Below are 19,903 nucleotides of genomic sequence, written 5' to 3'. Positions count from 1 at the left end.
ACATGCCACATCTTCTTTATCTATTCATCCATTGACAGACTTATATGACAAAATGTCTATCTAGAAGAATTGGCACATTTTAAGACAGAATTTTCCATGAGTATAAATGAAATCACTAGATTTTCTAAGAGTAAGTTGTTTTACTTACTTTCCATATCTTGGCTATTGTGAATAATGCTACAATAAAGAGAGGAGTGCCAATATCCTTTTGAAATCCTGTTTTCATTTTCTTGGATATATACCCAGAAGTGAGAATGCTGGATCATAGTACTGCTGTTTTTAATTTTTTGAGGAATCTCTATACTGTTTTTCATAGTGGTTGTGCGCAGCATAGTGTATCCCTTGCATTTATATAATCATTTTGTTAATGCTTTTCTGTAATTTGATAGATTCAGAAAAGCAATGCAATGATAATAAGAATGTTTAACATTTTTCAGTCACAGCTTCAGAGATGAGTAATAAAAGGCCCCCAGAAGTTTGATATAGAGGAAGAACTCTTCCCAGACAGAATTGAAGAAATATTCAAATGAAAGATTTTCTGAAGATGGGATGGTGGTAGGTAGTGGAGGTGATGGTGGAATTTGTTGGGTCAGCAAGAAGAAAAGAGAAACTGTTGCTCAGAGACTGGGCTCAGACAGACCAGGGATTAAATTCCTGCCCATTCATCAGCTAGCCATGTGCTTTTGAGAAAGTTACTTCAACCTTTTGATCCTTTTATTCCCATCTCTAAAATGAGGAAGGTAATACCTTTTTATGATGTTATTTGGATCATTAAACTTTTTAAATGTGTGTTAAAGCATTTTACACATGCATTAGGCACTCGCTAATGAGAGCTATTATTAAAGACTCTTATTATTAAAAAGAAAAGAGAGCAAACTACCATGAAGGAAAAAGGAACAATTTCTGAACTGTCAGAATTATATAGCACATGTAAGATATTTCCCATGGAAGTTGGACCTTAATTAGAGTATAATGAAGAATTGCTGTAAGCATCGATGATTTCTTAGAAATTGACAACTGGCTTCACAAGGAAGACCCACATCCTGTTCAGTGGTGATTCCCTTTTGTGTTGAATAGAGATGACTGGAATTAGACATTAAATTGCAAATTGAGATGAGTCATCTCCCTGGCATTTATATCTTATATTTGATGGAGCGCCACTGAGACTTATGAACCTTCCTGACTTCTGCATACAACTACTTGGGAAGCTCCTTCAGGGATGACACAGGAGCAGTGGAGCAGAGAAACAGGACAGAATTTTCAGGAGAAAGTAGTATTCAGATGCCTTTGTCATAAGAAATGTGTTTTGCTCCCAGTGCATTCGTGGTGGCTATCAATATGGTTGTTTGTTCATTCATTTGTTCAGTAAATTTTTATCAGGGGTTTATGTTATTAATGAGGAGCTTTGTTTGGAAATACAATAATAACCAAGATAGCAATAGTCCCTGCTTTCAACATTATAGAGTGTCTAAAAATTTTTTAAAAAATTATTCCAACTCTTTCAGAGGGCATTCTGCATACTAGGTAGAAGAAATTATGTAAAGTTGCCACTCCCTTCTTATAACGCTTTTAATGACCACTGCCTTTCTCATTATTAGGTGTGACTGGGTGACTTAGATGTTCTGAAGCAAAGTAAATGCCTCTAGATCAGTGGTTTTCAACCCTGCACTTTGAGGGTTTTAAAGAATACCAATACCTGAGTCTCACCACAGACAATTATATAAGAATCCTGAGGCCTAGGGTCCAGGCATCAGTATTTTTTTTTTTTTAAAGCTTGGAGTTGATTCTAATGTGTAGTCATGATTGAGAACTACTTCTTTTTGTTTGTTTGTTTGTTTTTAAGATTTTATTTATTTGAGAGAGAGAGAGAGAGCATGAGTGAGAGAGAGAGAGCACAAGGAGGGGGAGGGGCAGGGGACAGGGAGAAGCAGACTCCCCGCTGAGCAGGGAGCCCATGCAGAGCTCGATCCCAGGACCACCACACCATGACTTGAGCCAAAGGCAGGCACTTAACCAAGTGAGCCACCCGGGCGCTCCAGGAACCACTTCTTGAGAGAGAAAAATAGAAAAGAGAAACAGCAACAACTATATAATTCTGGATAGTGAATAATGACAAACACCAAGATGATAAAAGTAATACTTCTGAAACTTTGCCAAACTTCCCTCTCTTGTGTTTCAAGTAGATGGCTTATGCAGAAAGCAAGGAAAACAACTTACTCGTAGGTAACCTAGTGATTTCATTTATACTCAGTGAAAATTTCTGTCAAGAAATGTATCAGTTGTAGACACTTTGTCATCTTAGGCATTTCCTATCTATCCAATAAGTGGGTGACTGTGCCGTACTTGGTCAACAGGAGCTATATGATTACAATGGATTTAGGCCAGACTGATCTATATATTTAAGATAATAATACCTACATGAATTTGAATTTGGCACTTGTAACTTTAAACTACTGGCTTTATTTGATCTTCAGAGTCACCTTTGGTGTTGTAACAGGGCCCTCTGAACAGTAGTACCATTTGCAATTTCAGTCTCTAAGGTCGCCAATCTGGGTCACCCAGAATTAGCACAATGGAAAAGGCAGGCTGAACAGGCTGCGTTAGAAATTACAAAGGCAGGTTGTCTTAAGCTGGAGGAAAGGAGGTGGTGTCTGCTGTGATGAGCACCATAAAATCCATCAGAGACTCGCTTCAAAGCCAATCATGGCAGACGAATTAACGTTCACTTCTCCTTTGTGTGTGTATGTGTGTGTGTGTTTGTATGGTGTGTATGTGTGTGTGTACCCCAGTATTGTTTGTGCCTCCATGGAGATAGGCTTTACTAACTTGGTTTATGGTCCACTGTTGGTTTATTTGTAAATCTGAATGCTAACTCATTTATTCTGTTTACCTTCTTGAGGCAAGCAGGCTTCAATTCACTTAACAGCATGCTAGCGACTCAGAGAGTGTGAAATCTAATCACATTTTGACCCATCCTTCAATTGCTTCATATCCACACTTTAGACTTTTTATCTGTGAAAAAATGTTTGATGATGCCATACTCCCCCATGGGGATTTGTTTGAGGAAATATTAAAATGATTGTGGGGCACTTTGAAAATACAAATTGTTATGAAAAAGTAAATTTTCAAAGTTTTCTTTGATATCAACCTACAGAGAAAAAAGGTAATATTTCCCATTATAGGCCTTTTAGAGTAATTTAATATTTGGTTTCTCTTTATAATTTTCTACATACTTGCGTACAATACTTCTCCTAAACCATTAATGGAGTTGGTAAACATCGTATAATATTGAAGGATATTTCTGTTAGGCAAACTTTCAATTATTCATGTTAATGGGAGAACGTTAATGCAGCTCTTACAAAATGACAGACTGTCACAAGATCTCAGGAAGGATGAAGGGCCAGAAAACCTTAGAGGCCCTGATTTGTATATTTGTTGTACTGTTTTTGTCAACTGTGGATAATAATTGTGGTAAAGGTCTTGTGATCAGGGAGAACCCAGCTCAACTGGCCAAGAGGAGCTGGGAATTGGGAAAAGGTGAACCCTAACCCTCCAAGGCATTCCAGTTTACTCTGAATGCCCCCCTTGATAGAAGAAAGTTAATCTATTAGGGTATAATAACAGTAGGCCAGAAATCAAAGACGTAATAGTATTAGTAATAGTAGCAGTACTAATAGTAGCAGTAGTAGTAGAAGTAGTAGTAATAGCAGTAGTAGTAGTAGTAGTAGTAGTAGTAGTAGTAGTAGTAGTAGCAGCAGCAGCAGCAACAACAGTACGACAGTATTTGGAGCAGTAAGAATAGTATCAGCGGCAACAGGAGAAAATAGCTAACATTTATTAAACTATTTATTTACTACTATGTGCCAGGCATGTTTCTAAGCTCTGTACTTATTCTAACTCATTTAATTCTCACAATAGTCTGTGCAACATGGGCTGTTCCCACTTTATGGGATATTATGCATGAGAACATTATTCATCAAACACAGCAAAGGGCTAAAGGGAAAATTGGTGTTCAAAGTTTAGAGATGCTGGTTGGTCATCTGAAGAGACCTTTACAGGGACTTCTTAGTCCTGCTGCCTTTAGGGTAGCAGAAGTGCTCAGGTCATTCTCTGAGTACATGGCATAGACAGCTTCCAATGCCAAAGAGCAGAACCTTGTAGAAATCTCTGCAGTCCTCTCTTTGGGGTCTCATAACCTAGGAGAGAAATATAACCTAAAATGTAGGAGTAAAACATATTTTACCCTGAAGATGAAAAGTATAAGAAGTGACTTAATCACACGTGAAAACTTATATTGTAAATAGGAACAAAGGGGAAAAATTTCATAGTGGGAAGGGCGTTTCATGAACTGAAACAGATTGTCGAAAGAGGAAATGGAATCTTTTTCCCTGGAGATATTTAATGTCAGGACTAATGGCATTGGTATAGGATGATATGAGTAAAACCTGGAGAAAGAAGGATGAACCTCTAGAGTCCTTTCAGACCTATGATTTTATAAAGTAATTCATGCATTTTTAATGTCTTGGAGTAGTACTTATAATGGAAGAAAGAGATCCATGTGTCCAAATAATTAGAACTTCAGTTTCCTTCAGCATTCTACCTGAACAACCTTGAAGACTGTGGCAAAAGAAAATAATGTGAAGGTCACAAAGCATTAGAAATAAATGTGCTTTATTCTCACTGTGAACTCATACGGGAGATAATGTTTGAATTATATAATTATAATTAATATGAAATGTAGTACTCAAAGTTTAAACCAGTGTATTTCCACAGTAAAACTATTACAGTAAAACGAAGTAGAGTGATTTGTAATTAAAACCAGTGAAATTAGTGATCAATAGCACTTATTTTCATGCAGGCTATTAATCTTGTACTTTTATATTTGGGAAATACCGAACTACAATTTAAAATTGTATTTTTTAAAGTGCCATATTATTTCCTTTACACATGAGATGATTTACAATCTTAAGTGCTATGTTCTACCGAAGAAAAATGACTTAGATATAGTATCAGAAGTCAACATGAGCAGAAAACAAATGAGGATTTTGTTTAGCTTAAGAAAAAATTTCCTTAGCCCCTGATTTAGGAAAATACTAGGAGAAAAATGTGAAAAAAAATATGAAACATATATTAATGTTCGTCTAGTATGTTTAATATTTTATTTTAGATACTCAATAAGAGCTGATGGGTGTGTTAATGAGTATATTAATTAGAATTTCTCCAGAGAAACATTTTAAAGTAAATGATCATAAATCATGGATTTATACTCCGCATTATATGAAAAATAGTAATAAAAGGTTTATCTAAATTTAATATTTTCAGATGCTTAAGATTTGCTGAGATTATATGAATATGTGCATATAGTTAGGAAATATATCTTGCCATTCCTGCAAGCTTGGTTCTAAATCAGTATTCTACTACTAGCTAGCATTATGACCTCGGATAGGTTTAATAACATCTCTGAGTTTCCATTATTTCATCCTTAAAATGTATATAATGATAGTATTTACCTCAGTATTCTTATTAGGATTAAATTAATTAGTGAATTAAATGCTTGGCACAGTGACTGATATCTAATATGTTAGTGAAGATGATATTTTATAATTATATAATTTAAAATATATCTAACACCATATATTTTAGATTAAGTATTACAGGTTAAACAGTTATAGAAATGGTATATTTGTATAGTAATTCTAGTGTTAAATTTATATACAAATTTGCCGTATAAATCAGGATACAAAATAGTTTCTTCATCTCCTCTATACACACTCACATCATTTCAGTCTTGCAGAACTGGGGATTTGTGCTGTGGCCTAAAACATGTCTAGACTCTATAGTCAAACATATCTGACTTCTGGTTTCTGCTCTGGCACTTAATAGCTGGGCCCAGGAGACGTTACCTGTTCCATCTCTGACCTTCAGTTGTCATTTGTAAAATGAGAGAATTGATATTTAACTAATACATTATTTGAAATTATAGACATAATGTCAAGGATCTCTGTCGTTGACATAGAGCAGGCTTTTTTTTTTTTTTAAGATTTTATTTATTTATTTATCAGAGAGAGAGAGTGCGAGAGAGCACAAGCAGGGGGAGCGAGAGCACAAGCAGGGGGAGCGGCGGGCAGAGGGAGAAGCAGGAGGAGCCCCATGGGGTACTTGATCCCAGGATGTTGGGATCATGACCTGAGCTGAAGGCAGCCGCTTAACCTACTGAACCACCCAGGCGTCCCACAGAGCAGGCTTAATACTGAATAGGTATGTGTCTGTAGCTCCTCCTTATTGCAATATGTGTTTTTGATCATTGTAGGCTTCCTTTGAATTACAATCTCTTTTATTGAAGAAACAAAAAAAATTAGAAAATAGAATGTGTAATATATTTGGCTGAAATTTTGCGCTCACTAAATGGAGGAAAGTGGTATAGTACATAATTAAATTTACTTAGGCCTAAAATGGACATGATGTTATTATCAAACATTTTTCAGTTCAATTTAGCAAATGTAATGCCTACTATATGCAAAACATCATGTTCAATGTTGATGAGGGGGATAAATGTAAATTAGATACAGTTCTGCTATTTAGTGACTTAAAATCCAGTGATGGACAAAAACACAGTAACATAAGCAGTAAAAGTGCTTGAGGAAATGCACATTCAAAGTGCTATGAGTTTGGAGGAGAAATATCGATTTGTTTTAACTGGAATGAATTGGGTTGACCTGTGAAGGATGGGAAAGCTGCTGTAAAGTTTAAGGGCACTCTAGAAAACAACTTGAACAGACTCAAATTTGAGAAAACCCAAGAGTATATTTACGGAACTGGAATAAAAGTTATGTGTGTGTAATGTGTGTGTGTGTGTGTAATGTGTGTGTGTGTGTGTGTGTGTGTGTGTTTATTTGTAAGAAATGGACTAAGTCAGAGTGTAGTGGGAGATAAAGTTCAAAACTTAAGTTGTAATTACATTGAACAAGGATTTGAATTCTAGGCTGAGTGTGGAGTTTATTTTGTGAACACATCAAAGGCTTTTTTGACTAGGGGAATGAAAAGAGCCAACTTCTGTTTGAGAAAAGCAAGTCTGACGCTTGTATTTAAGATATAATTTTCAGAGAGAGAGTGAAAGTAGCGGGAACGTTCAGGAAGCTATGATAAAGGTAAGAGCAAGAGGCAAACTTGATCTGATCCCAAGCAGTGTGAGTAGAGCTGATGAGTTAGAGTACCAGCAAGAGCCATGTCAGCTCTGATAGTTTTGGCTTCTCTGTGAAGTACTTTTTTGCATGAACTGTCAGGCTAGTTGCCTGCAAGTGTTGCAATGTTCTCCTTAGAAAGCATGTTGGAGTAGTTGATGGATGTCCATTTTTCCATGCTTATTTACTGAGAGATTCTGGGCAAGGTGCCTAAATTTGCTCTTTTTTGGTAAATATAAATTACTTGTCTTCATCACTTTGGTTTCAGAGAGATTTTAAGGATTAATTAGTTGAGATAAAGTTCTTTGGAAAGAAGAACTACAGAACATATGGTTGTCCTGAAACAAATAAATCTTATAGATGTCTCTAGGTCCGTGCTTTGGAAGTAAATTTTGAAAAGGCAGAGATTGTGTCAAGTGAAAGATAAGCAGAGATCACTAAATAATAAGCCCCCCAGGACCAGCTTTTGCATAGGAAATGAAAATTTATGTCCACTGACAACAGTTTGCAGATAGACCCTTAAGAAAACAACCTGCTGATTAGCCTCAGAGCCACATTAATGCCAACTATGGAAACATTTATTGTGAATGACTACCTTGAATCTAAGTGGCCGTATAGAAATTAGTTTTATTTGAATCTATATTCTTTTGGTTATTACTGATAGAATTATGTGTTGTGTTTTTCCTGTCATATTTGTCTTAGTCCCCTCTTTTTCTTTTTAAATCGTCTCTACAAATATATGTCCAAAGATGTATCTTCATTATATTTTTATCAATAGCTTTTCTTTGATGCAACCATAAATGGACACCAGTAACTTTACAGAGAACATTCATCCTATAGGTTTTATTGTCATTCTATAGGTTGTATAGTTAAAATGTAGTCAATAATCAATTTTAAGATATTTTGGGGCCTAAAGTCAGTGTATGTTTTTATTTTATTTTATTTTGTTAATATTTTCCTATTGATATTCTTTATTGCGTCTCTCTAAGACAATCACACAGTCGCTTACACTATCTACCTGCCAACAGACAAGGCAGATGTGCTGGGTAATGCTCTTTGGGGTAGTCTTCCAACTCTCCTGCTTGTTTCCAAATTCGGCCCATTTCCATTAGCTTCTACCTGGCTCCTGATTCTTTGTTCCATCTGTTATTCCCAACTTGACCTTGCTCTCTCTTTTTCAAGGATGTAGTGTTGACTCTCCTTACCAGTGATTTCCACTGGAGAATAAATTCATTGGGATGTCCCCATAGGACCTCAGACCAAACTGTCTTTTTTCCAAATACTGTCTTTTTTCCCCATTTAATCTCTTTTTGATACTCTTTTATATCCTATCCAGTTGGCACTGGTATATACCAGCTGTGTAAGTTACTAAACTTTTCAGTTCTTAATTTTTCCACTTATAAAATTGAGGTAGTAACTACTTCGAAAGGGGGAGGGTTGTAAGAAAATTACGTAATACGTATAAAGCACTTAGCACGGTTTCTGCCACACAGGGTTCAACAATTGGTTATCATCATCATCATTATTAATGGTAGTAACACTGTTATTATTCTGAAATTACCCCTTTTGCTGCTCCTTCTATGTTCCCAGTCTTGGTAAGTGGCACCATATCCAACCAACTTTTAGACCAGTATCTGGAATTATCCTTGACACATCTCCATCTGTCATATCCCACAATCAAACAACAAATTCTGTGATTCTGCTTTCTAGCTATCTGTTGCATCTCAACACGTATTCTCCATTTTTATACATACCCCTACTCTTAATTTAAGCCACTATTATTTCTTCCTTGAGCTACTGCAAATAGATTCCTAACTCATTTCTGACATTTCTCTTGTAGACCTACAATTTATTCTTATATTGTAGTTGGATAGATCTTTAGAAAATTCAAATCTGATCATATTAACTTTGCTTAAAATATTTCAATAACATCTCAGAACCTCTTATAGAATATCAAACATCCTTGATATGAGTGATTAGAAAAGCCCAGCAGCATGTGTTCGTTGCCTAATTCCCTAGTGCCATTCATCTCCTCTGTGCCAAGCTTCAGCTTTATTGAACTTGCTTTATTTCCCCAAAAGTCTGCCTACCCCTCTCTCACCCAAGGCCTTGACACACCAGTTCCTCTGCCTCTAACGCTCCTGTTTCACCTGGCTAACTTGTACCCTTCAGGTCTAGTGGCTTTTCTAAGAAGTTCTGATGATACCTTCCTCCTCTTCCACTCTACTTCCTACCAATCTATTATTATCTCTAGAATTTTTACACTACCTTCACTGTGTTGTATTTACTTATTCCAGGTCTGGTGTTCTCCAGCTGATTCTTAAGTTCCTTGAGGACAGTGACAATTCCATTTTTTCACCACCTTTGCCCAAATACATAACATACATGAGTAATGGGTATTTAGTTAAAAAAAAATACTGGATGAAATTAATGAAGTATAGTGAGAAGATAATAGATTTATTTTAACCATTCAGATCGGAGCTCAATCCCAGCTCGATGACTTGCTGACTCTATTATCTTAAACAAGTTGTTTAGTCTCAGGTTTTGTTTTGTTTTTTTTTTTTAAATCAGGAAATTGGGAGATAATTATACTCTCCTCATGATGGTTATGAAAGTTAAGTAAGGTAATATATGTAAAGCATTTAACATAGTGTATTTTCTATAAATGCTACTTCTTCTTTTTCCTATTTATATTTAGAGTTGCTCTTTTGAAGTAGTAGCAGTGATTTTGAAGTGTGAAGCATTCATGCCCTGTTACTGTATATTCTCCTAGGACATACAGAACACAGTTTGCTCCCTTTTTTTCAATATTCTTTGAATGATTGATGATGAGCCATTTTAGTGTCTCTGGGAATGGAGGAATTGTTACCCCACCTTTTATTTTACAGGAATGAGTAGTATTTTCTTTGCTGTAACTTGAGGAGAAAGGGGTGCTCTGGTGGTTAAAAGTACCAGGAAAAAAAAAAATTGTTCTTTTCCTGATTAATTTAAGAGGTCTGATTATATTATGCTTTGGTGCTGACTCACCCTGAGTGAAGACTTGGTATTTCATTCTCATTTCCTTCTATGATATATGGCTATGCTCATTCTTTCTCACAGAAATCTTTACATTCATTGAGTATAAGCTTTAATGCAAATCAGGTGTGTTTTGAAAATACCTCTTCATTTTTTTAAAGGTAAAACAGAGAATAAAGGGGTTGAAGAGGTAACTCTTGGTTTTAAGAATATTTAAGTATGGGGGTGCCTGGGTGGCTCAGCTGTTTAAGCGTCTGCCGTTGGCTCAGATCATGATCCTGGGGTCCTGGGATCGAGCCCCACATTGGGCTCCCTGCTTACTGGGTAGCCTGCTTCTCTCTCTCCCTCTGCTGCTCCCCCTGCTTGTATGCTCTCTCTCTCTCTGTCAAATAAAAAAATAAAATCTTTAAAAAAATATATTAAAATTTAATCTTCACCAGCTGTCCATTTAAAATTTTTTATTTCTCGCACGGGGGTAGTGTGTACATTGGCTAGCTTTAGAGTGAGAATTAAATGCTCAAAAAGCTTTGAAGTTAATTTTCCATTAAGAAACAGCTGAGAGGTTGAGTGTGACACCATTTCTTCTTGAATCTGCAGTCAAGCAAATGTGCGTCCTTCAATCAGTCTGTACTACCATGAGATTAAGAAAATTAATGACAGTTCAAGTTCACTTCATAGAGCGAACTTTTTTAAAAGCATGGATTGTAATGATTTCATCTGGTGTTTTTTGTTGTTGTTGTTGTTCATTTGGTTGGTTTAGCTTGGTTTTGCTACTGAGTTAATTTGATGTGTTAAGGCTGATTTGCCTCAGAATTTGTAGGATTTTAGCATTAGAAAGCTATGACCAAAATACAAACGAGGGGTGCAGCGTTACAAAAAATATATTTAGGACAAAAGCTATTGTTTGATATTTTCTGTATTCAGTTGTATCTTTGGTTTCTTTTTTTCCTTTTTTTTTTTTTTAAGATTTATTCATTTATTTGAGAGAGAGTGAGAGAGAGAACGGGGTAGGGGCAGAGGGAGAGGAGAGGGAGAATCTTAAGCTGACTCCCTGCTGAGCGGGAGCCCCCATGGGGCTCAGTCTCACAACCCTGAGATCATGACCTGAGCTGAAATCAGGATTCAGACGCTTAACCCGCTGAGCCACTCAGGCGCCCTTGTATCTTTGGTTTCTTGAGTCTTCTAAGGATTCACTCTACAAAAAAAATGCTACTTTTCAGAAATGGAGTTTTTCCCAAATTCTGTTATTTTATACCAAACCCTAAAACATTTCCTTGCATTTCTTATATGTTATCCACCTACTCTTTCATTTCTACCTTTTCTTGCTCTCTTACAAATAAACTTTTCTTATCAATTTCTACTTCTGTGTTTCTTTGAACAGTTGATACATTCTTTTGAGATCATTTCCCTTTTCCCCCAAATACCAGTGCATCTACAGCACCTCTGATTTTTATAATCCTCTAAAAGAGGGTGCTAGAAGATTAAAAATTACCATATAATACCTATATATACAAAACAGTAATTTTCCCCTCATTTCTCCCAAAAATGTAAAATCAAATGAGGTGTTAACGTTTGAATTATTATTTATTTCCTTGAAGGATACAGTGAGGCCAAAGAAACTGAATTTAGGCAATAATTTTGAAAAATGTTTAAATTCAATTGGCAACGTGATTTCTGAGTCACATTCAGATCGGCACTGCTTCTTTTCAATCCTTGTTTCAGAAAATTGTGACAAGTAGTTAAGTTTGGGCTATATAAGGTATATCTAATAAAAATGAAAACAAAAAAACAGGGGTCAGGGAAACACTAAGGTTTCTGGAGCACTAATGGGAAAATGAGGTAATAAGTCAAAAGAGAGCTGTATAACATTCGCCTTGAGAATTGGTCAACGTGATGCACCAAATTACATTACAAGGAGCACAATAAGTCTGTGATGTTTCAAGGGTCATTTTGACAGGGAGAGTCCAGAGGTAAAGAAGGAAAATGAATATAAAGTGCTGAATTTTGTTAGGCCTTAAAGTTGATGGTAATAAAATTCCCTATAATGAATTTTTTTTTAAAGTAGCACACTAGAAATTATAACTGGTCCCAAAAGAGTCTTATTTTTCCAGTTGAAGTAGTTGCTACCAGTCTGAGACTTAACAGTATGTTGTAGTCAAAATAAGCAGGTGGTTATGAAAAATTAAATTTCCCTGGAGAAATGAGTAAATAACGACATGCAAATAAGTATAGTACCACATAGTTCACATTGTGAAGAAGGTCACATAATGAAGATAAATTCAGTTTCATCCCCCCAGTTGAATGTTTGTTGTATCCCTACTGTGTGCCTGCCACAGCTGTTGGTGCTGTTCTAACCATCTCGATCTCTCTATGGGAGATGGTTGGGGCAGAGAAAGAGATAAAACCTTTTCATATGTATATACATAATGCAAAAGATTTTTTTGTGGAATTTTTAAAGAAGCACAAATATTACCTCGTATTTTATTTTATTTTATTTTATTTTATTTTTATTTTTATTTTTTTTTTAACAGGGAAATGACAGTCTCTTTATTTTTTTTTTATTTTTTTTTTTAATAATGATTTTTTATTATATTATGTTAGTCACCATACAGTACATCCCCGGTTTTCGATGTAAGGCTCGATGATTCATTAGTTGTGTATAACACCCAGTGCACCATGCAATATGTGCCCTCCTTACTACCCATCACCAGCCTATCCCATTCCCCCACCCCCCTCCCCTCTGTAGCCCTCAGTTTGTTTCTCATAGTCCATAGTCTCTCATGTTTCATTCCCCCTTCTGATTACCCCCCCTTTCTTTATCCCTTTCTTCCCCTACTGATCATTCTAGTTCTTATGTTCCATAGATGAGAGAAATCATATGATAGTTGTCTTTCTCTGCTTGACTTATTTCACTAAGCATTATCTCCTCCAGTGCCGTCCATGTTGTAGCAAATGTTGAGAACTCATTCTACCTCGTATTTTAAAGTCAGAAAGATTAGCAAATATTAAATGCTTTTTATAATTCCCTAATACTTGTAAGTGTTCCAGTTTTATCACAGAATGGTGATTTCTCTGGCATCTTGGAAAGAGCCACTGTTGGATGTTCTTCTTCCTCTCCCATTTTTTTCTTCCCCTTTTCTCTTTCTTCCTTTCATTTCTTCTAATTATTTTTTCATCACTTATGAAGGTGAATTTAAGTTGCTTGCATACATGCACATTAGCACTTACATTTTACCTATAAGGTAAAAGATCAGAAATGATTTGAAAGAATCGTAGGAATTATGATGCCAGGTGTATGTCTGTTTGGTCTGCCATAATAAAATCCCATAGACTGTGGCATAAGCAACAGAAGTTTATTTTCTCACAGCTCTGGAGGCTAGGAAGTTCACGATCAAGGTGCCAGACAATTTGGTTCCCGGTGAGAGGTCTCTTCCTGGCTTTCAGATGGCGGCTTTCTTGCTGTGTCCTCTAATTCAGGGACAGAGAGAGAAAGAGGGAGAGAGAGAGAACTCTATGGTTACGATATCACTTTTTATAAAGACACTAGTCTTGGGGGTTCGGGGCCTCAATTTTATGAATTCATTTAACCATAATTACCTCCTTGTAGGTCCTGTCTCCAAATGCAGTCACACTGGGAGTTAGGGTGTCAACACATGGATTTGGGAGGACAATTCAGTCCGTAGCAGCACGGATACACAGGAGGTCGTAATTGTCTTTGTTCACTAAGTATATCATTAGGCAACGTGCTGTACTTGAAAGAACCTTGATTTAGTGTCACAGAGTATGTTGAAATGCTCCACCATATGCCAGTTAAGTAACTTGGCAAACTGCTTAACCTCCCTGCATCTCAGTTTTCTCATTGCAAAAGCAGGGTTGACAAAACCTTCTTTTTAGTGTTGCACTTTATGCAATGCCTGACGTGTAGAAGGCATCCGTGAACTTCATACTCCTTTCTCTTCTAAGTTTCTTGAATCTAGTGGAACGAAAGAAGATGATTGCGTAGATTCTATTTTTTAAAATAAATGGGAAAAACGGTTCACATAAAGAGAGCGTATTTAGTTCCAATTTTAAGGAAAAAGTAAAATTTGGAAGACTTTGTGGAACATAATGAATACGTGATTTTAGCCACAGTTAAGTATGTGTATACATATGTGTGTGTGCGCGTGTATACATGTGTGCGTATATATACGCACACATATTTATATACATGTATATAATGTATATATATTTCAAATGAACATTTTTTATATTGGTTCTCAATAAAAGCTTAGAACAATCCATCTACGTGTAACTCATTTAAGTCATGCTTATGGACATCTAAACAGATGGGATGCTTTCATGTTTCTGATGATCCAATGTCGTATTAGTACAGGGGTTCTTGGTATTGATTCCTTACATAGATTGCAGTGTCTGTTAATTGTTTGAAAAATTTGTGGTATCTTATCACTTGCATTTGTGAGAAGACTTTTTATTGCTTTTCTTAGTTTCTCAAAAAGGCATTTACCTCTGAAAGGAGGAAAGCCAGTATCATAGACAGAGCTTAAAGCACTGAGTGGAAGTGACAGCTCACACATATCTGTGGCCTCTTCTCTCAAACACCAGACATACGAATTGTACTTTGGGAAGAACTAGCTGAGAGCTGAGTTAGGACCGTGCTCACTGAGAGTCCCCAAGATTCCTTCATTCCGCAAAGAGCGTACAACCTAGAAAATAGTCCCCTGGAGTGCAGATACTCAGGACCCAAATGTGGAAAATAAGTCTGCCTTGTCTTTTTGCTCCAGAAGAGGAAGATTTCTCTTCTTCAACTTGCTATATGTAGAACACTTGCAGCTTCTGATGCAACAGTTAGGCTTTTCTTAAAAAAAGTGTTCGGTCCCTAGATACGTAATGTCATTTATTATATTCTTAGACTTTTAATTGTAGAATACTGAGAAAACCATTTTAACATAGAGAAATTCAAGGACGAATTCTGCATGCTTGGTATCTGCTATGGAAGAACCTGATTTGGCTCTAAGAATGTTTGCCTTAAAGAAATATTGTGTCTAAACATCAGTCAAAATGAATTAGCTACAAACTGAACTCCCAGGTTGCTGAATGATTTGATTTGCTGGATGAGAATATTTGAAATTATATACTTGAAGTTTGGAAATTATGTGTCTCATTAAATAGTAATTTTTGTTGTAACCATCTTTCTTAGTACACAGAGCACTTATTTCTTAATGCCACTCCTAGGGCATTGAGTTTGGCCGTCATTTAGGAAGAGCTTAGCCTGTTGCAGCAGGTACCAGGTTTTTTCCCTGGGCGCACTCACAGTGCAGCTGAAATGACACACATATTCACAACTAACTATAATGCCTTGGGAATGAGGGTTATAATGGGGATATTGCTATGGGAACATTGATGAGGGAGCAATATATTTCAGTGGAGGTGTGGAAGGTGTCTGGGCTGGAGAGAGAAAGGTAAAAGTGGGGAGATATATTATCCCTGTGGGAGTATGGAGTAAAAGATTCAGGGATTTTAGACACATTTTGGCTGTATATTAAGCTAGGAAATCAGTGATGGATTAGTGGCAACTTTATTCTGAAGCATTTTTTTTTTCCAGGATTGGCAACGTGTGAGCAAATGATTTAGTAAACATTTGTTTATATTCCTCAGACTCTACTTAAAACATAGTTTCAGATGTTAGGTGTTTTACTTACGTTATCTCCCTTAATAATAGCAATAACCCTCTGAGGTAAGAGTTGTTAGCTTTACTTTAGAGAGGGAGAAATAGCTTTGGAGAGAATAAGCAAAATGGTTCTGGTTACTCAGTTAAGATTCACCACTAACATTCTAGCTGATTGAATTAAACGTAAGAGAGGAACCTATAAAAATGAGGAGACAAATTATGGAATTGATAGAAAAAATAGCATCTGTGCTGTTTCTTTTGAGGTCCATAAAAAATAAATTTAGTCTTTGTGTTGAACACAACATTGAAAATACCAGATCTTAATGACCACATAATCTATTTATAATAAGCTTTTATCATGAAATGCCAGTAAAATTGGTAACTTGGAGAATTATTTTTCTCACTATTTTTAAATAGTATCTATTCTGTTTCTCAGCCCCCTCTGGCCTAATGAAGAATCAGAAAGGGGATGGTGTCTGATAGAAAAGTGCCACTCTGAAAAGTGGGTTAAGACTTGTTACCCATAGAAATCCTGGTTTTCACAACCTTTCCCAATCCATGGCATTTAAAGTGGAACTCCAAAGAAGTGCTCTGGTTGAAAAAATTCCTGGGAGATTTTTGTTTATTTTTGAGTCAAAGGCTTGATGACGATAAAATATTTTATTCCACTTCTAGGACCTCAGTTTGAACAATTTTGGCCTCTCCAGGGTGACAGTACTTTAAAACAACTAGTAATTTCAACATCATTTTTAGTGGTATTGGTGTTGCAGTTGAGACAGAATGTGTTGACTTTCCTCTTTTTACTTGAATCAATGTACTTTATGGAGACGGATTAATGAATTAATGCTTCTCAATTTTTGCTTTTCCTTTGAGGTATCTTATAGCCTTGGGCAAAATATGCACTCTTCTAAACCACAAATGGTAAATGGAAAAAATTGTGCCTTTTTCTCTTTATGGGGGCTGTAGCAATCATTTAATGTGTGCAAAATGCTGGATGTTATCATTATGGTAAAGTATTGGAGTTCTTTGCTATATTATGGAGCAGAATATTGAACAATAATAAGATAGAACAGCTTTTCAAACAATTGGTGTTGTAGGCACTGAGGGTTAGGAAATTATGCCAGAGGAGCTTGTGTTTTCTCTAGTCACTTCCTAAAGAGTCAGTGGGATGCAAAGTGTTTTGAGTTGGGGAAATCGCTAATGGACAGAAAGAGCAAGTGTAGTCATTACTCTAGGGAATGCCTAGTTCAACAACTGAACACACTTTCCAGGAATTACTAGACTCATAACTAACATTTGTACTAGTTCTGTTTGAAAATATGATAGCCATCCCACTTCACAATATTGTATATAGGTAGGTCATATAATTTTACTATACTCTTCTAATGTAAGTTTCTACCCCTTGGTAATGAAAGCAACAACTGGCAGCTAGTGCATTTTTGAAAAAGGTATATGAAATAGAAATGTTGTACAGGGTCTTTATTTATATATTAGAGATGATGAATCAAAAAGTCTTTTGAATGATAACTTTATCATGATAATTTATGACAAACATTGTATTATACTATCCTAGTTCTTTACTATAGTATACTTCATTCTTTGGTAAATCCCATTCCCATACACAAATACCCAATATTGAATAAAAATATGTGATGCACTTTTTTTAGGGCCTATGAAAAAAATAAATATTGTGACAAGTGACTGTTAGCGTTGTCAGTGGATTCTCATTTGTGTACAGATTCCTTCAGTGGAGTACAAATAGGGACAAAAATTTAATAAAGACATTAGGCTGAATCAGGTATCCTAGGTAGGATTTCAGTACTGAATAATTTTTTTTTAATTGCAGGAAGTATTTAATCATGTCTTGCTGGTTTTTTTTTGTTTGTTTGTTTTGTTTTCTTTTAACATGTGTTCTGTCAGAAAAAAACAACCACATATAATCAGGTATTCTTAAATTCTGTACATTGTGCTTCCATCTAATTCTCTGCCAGGGCTATGTTTATTTCTCTGATAACTAAGATTTGCATTAGTTCAGTATTAATCAAATTACTTTAGTTGGTCACACAGTATTGTCACACATTTAAGTAGAAAATTGTATATAAACATGTCATTTTATTTTATTAACTGATGCTTTTTTCATTCTATAACATAAAGGGAAAAAAATCCTTAATATTTGAAGTCCAAAGCAATCACCACTTTTGTAAACCTTGAGCCCACAGTGAAGAGTTCATGTACTTTTCAGAGAGGGAAAGTAGAGCCTGTAAAGCCCTAATTATATACTCAGTAACTGATTTATGGTGGCTATTTTCAATTGACTCAAATGAGCTACCCTTATTTACATAGGTTGGGGAAAATAGAACTTGTCTTTTTTTTCTGAAGAAATGCATTTTTATTAAAATTTCAGATTACTCATTTATTCAGTAACATTTGTGGTTACCAGGTGACTATTCTAGATACATCATTTTTTTAGTAGTAAAGATTGCCAGCTCGGAAGCCACATATTACTTTACTAGGAAACTGCTGTAGCTTTCCATGCCACAGTTCCCTTATGCATGAGAAAAAGTATCTTCTATACTTCATAGGGTTCTTGTATCAACATTAGAATGGGGCTTGAGCCGCAGTGTGCTCTCACTAAATTATATGTATTACTAACTATTATTATGTCATTTAATCCTCCCAGAAAGCCCGTTGGGTAGTTATTCCCATTTTACAAGGAGCCAAGCTATCCTAAATTACACATCTAGTTAGGTGTTGAATTCAGATTAACATTGAGAGTTTCTTTTTTTTTTTTTTAAAGATTTTATTTATTTATTCGACAGAGATAGAGACAGCCAGCGAGAGAGGGAACACAAGCAGGGGGAGTGGGAGAGGAAGAAGCAGGCTCATAGCGGAGGAGCCTGACGTGGGGCTCGATCCCATAACGCCGGGAGCACGCCCTGAGCCGAAGGCAGACGCTTAACCGCTGTGCCACCCAGGCGCCCCAACATTGAGAGTTTCTTAAATCCAAAATCATGTTCTTTATATTACACTGAACATGAGAAGGCATTTCAGAGCTAAAACATGCCGATATAGGAATAAGAATTTTTATGGTACTGTACTGAAGAATTAGGTGCTTGATTTTAGAGTTGTGGATAAATAATACTGAATAGTTGTAAGGCCAGTTTAGAGAATATCTTAAAAGACAGGCATTGTAATTTGGGATTTGTTAAGGCTGGTATTTGAAGGCATTGATAACATTTGGATATTTCTAAAGGTTACAGAAGAAGGCAAATTTTTTTTTTTTTTTTAAAAGACAAGGTTTGCAAGAGAAGTGAGGATGACTTTGCAGGAATCTTGATGTGAAGTGACAGCCAGGCTAAAATGGCATCAGACAATGAAACCATGTTCAGAATACCATAGACATTTCAAAGAAACAAATGCTTTGCTGATAGACTGGCTGTGATAGGTGAAGAAGAGGAAAGCGTAATTTACTTTCTAACCTGGGAGACTGGTTTCATTCATTTAGGATGAACAAACCAAAGCTGACCACCTGCGAGGCATCTGCCATTGTGTTAAGTACAGTGATAGAAGTAGTAGAACTGGAACTTGAACCCTGGGTGTTTTACATGGTCTCTACTCTTCGTTTCACTGGACTGCCTCCAACCTGTGGGTGGCAGCTTATTCAGCTACTCTGAGTCTCATTCTAGAGAGAGGAAGAATTGGGGTGCCTGGGTGGCTCAATCGTTAAGCGTCTGTCTTTGGCTCAGGGCATGATCCCAAGGTCCTGGGATCGAGCCCTGCACTGAGCCCTGCATCGAGCCCTGCATCGAGCCCTGCATCGAGCCCTACATTGGGCTCCATGCTCCACTGGGAGCCTGCTTCTTCCTCTCCCACTCCCCCTGCTTGTGTTCCCTCTCTCCTGGCTGTCTCTCTCTGTGTCAAAGAAATAAAGTCTTTAAAAAAAGAGAGAGAGAGAAGAAGAATGAGGCTCAAAGATGCCTCAAGTTATCTTAACAATAAAATGAAGGATCAGTGCTTAAATTCAGAACCTTTGAAATCT

At 36.3% G+C, this 19,903-nt stretch overlaps 1 protein-coding gene and 1 long non-coding RNA gene across 5 annotated transcripts in view; one reads left to right on the top strand and one right to left on the bottom strand.

The window, feature by feature from the left end:
- Window positions 1–19,903, top strand: part of ALCAM (activated leukocyte cell adhesion molecule) — a 203,777-nt gene that overhangs the window by 33,024 nt on the left and 150,850 nt on the right. The window lies entirely within an intron of this gene.
- On the bottom strand, window positions 9,687–16,438 carry LOC130542677 (uncharacterized). Its single transcript, XR_008957380.1, has 2 exons — window positions 13,794–16,438; window positions 9,687–13,664 (listed from the first exon to the last, which is right to left on the bottom strand). It is a non-coding gene; the product is annotated as an uncharacterized LOC130542677 (long non-coding RNA).

This window comes from Ursus arctos, unplaced genomic scaffold (assembly GCF_023065955.2).
Source record: "Ursus arctos isolate Adak ecotype North America unplaced genomic scaffold, UrsArc2.0 scaffold_4, whole genome shotgun sequence".
NCBI lineage: Eukaryota > Metazoa > Chordata > Mammalia > Carnivora > Ursidae > Ursus > Ursus arctos.
Note: the sequence above shows the minus strand (reverse complement) of the source record. Positions and strands in the feature narration are given on the sequence as shown.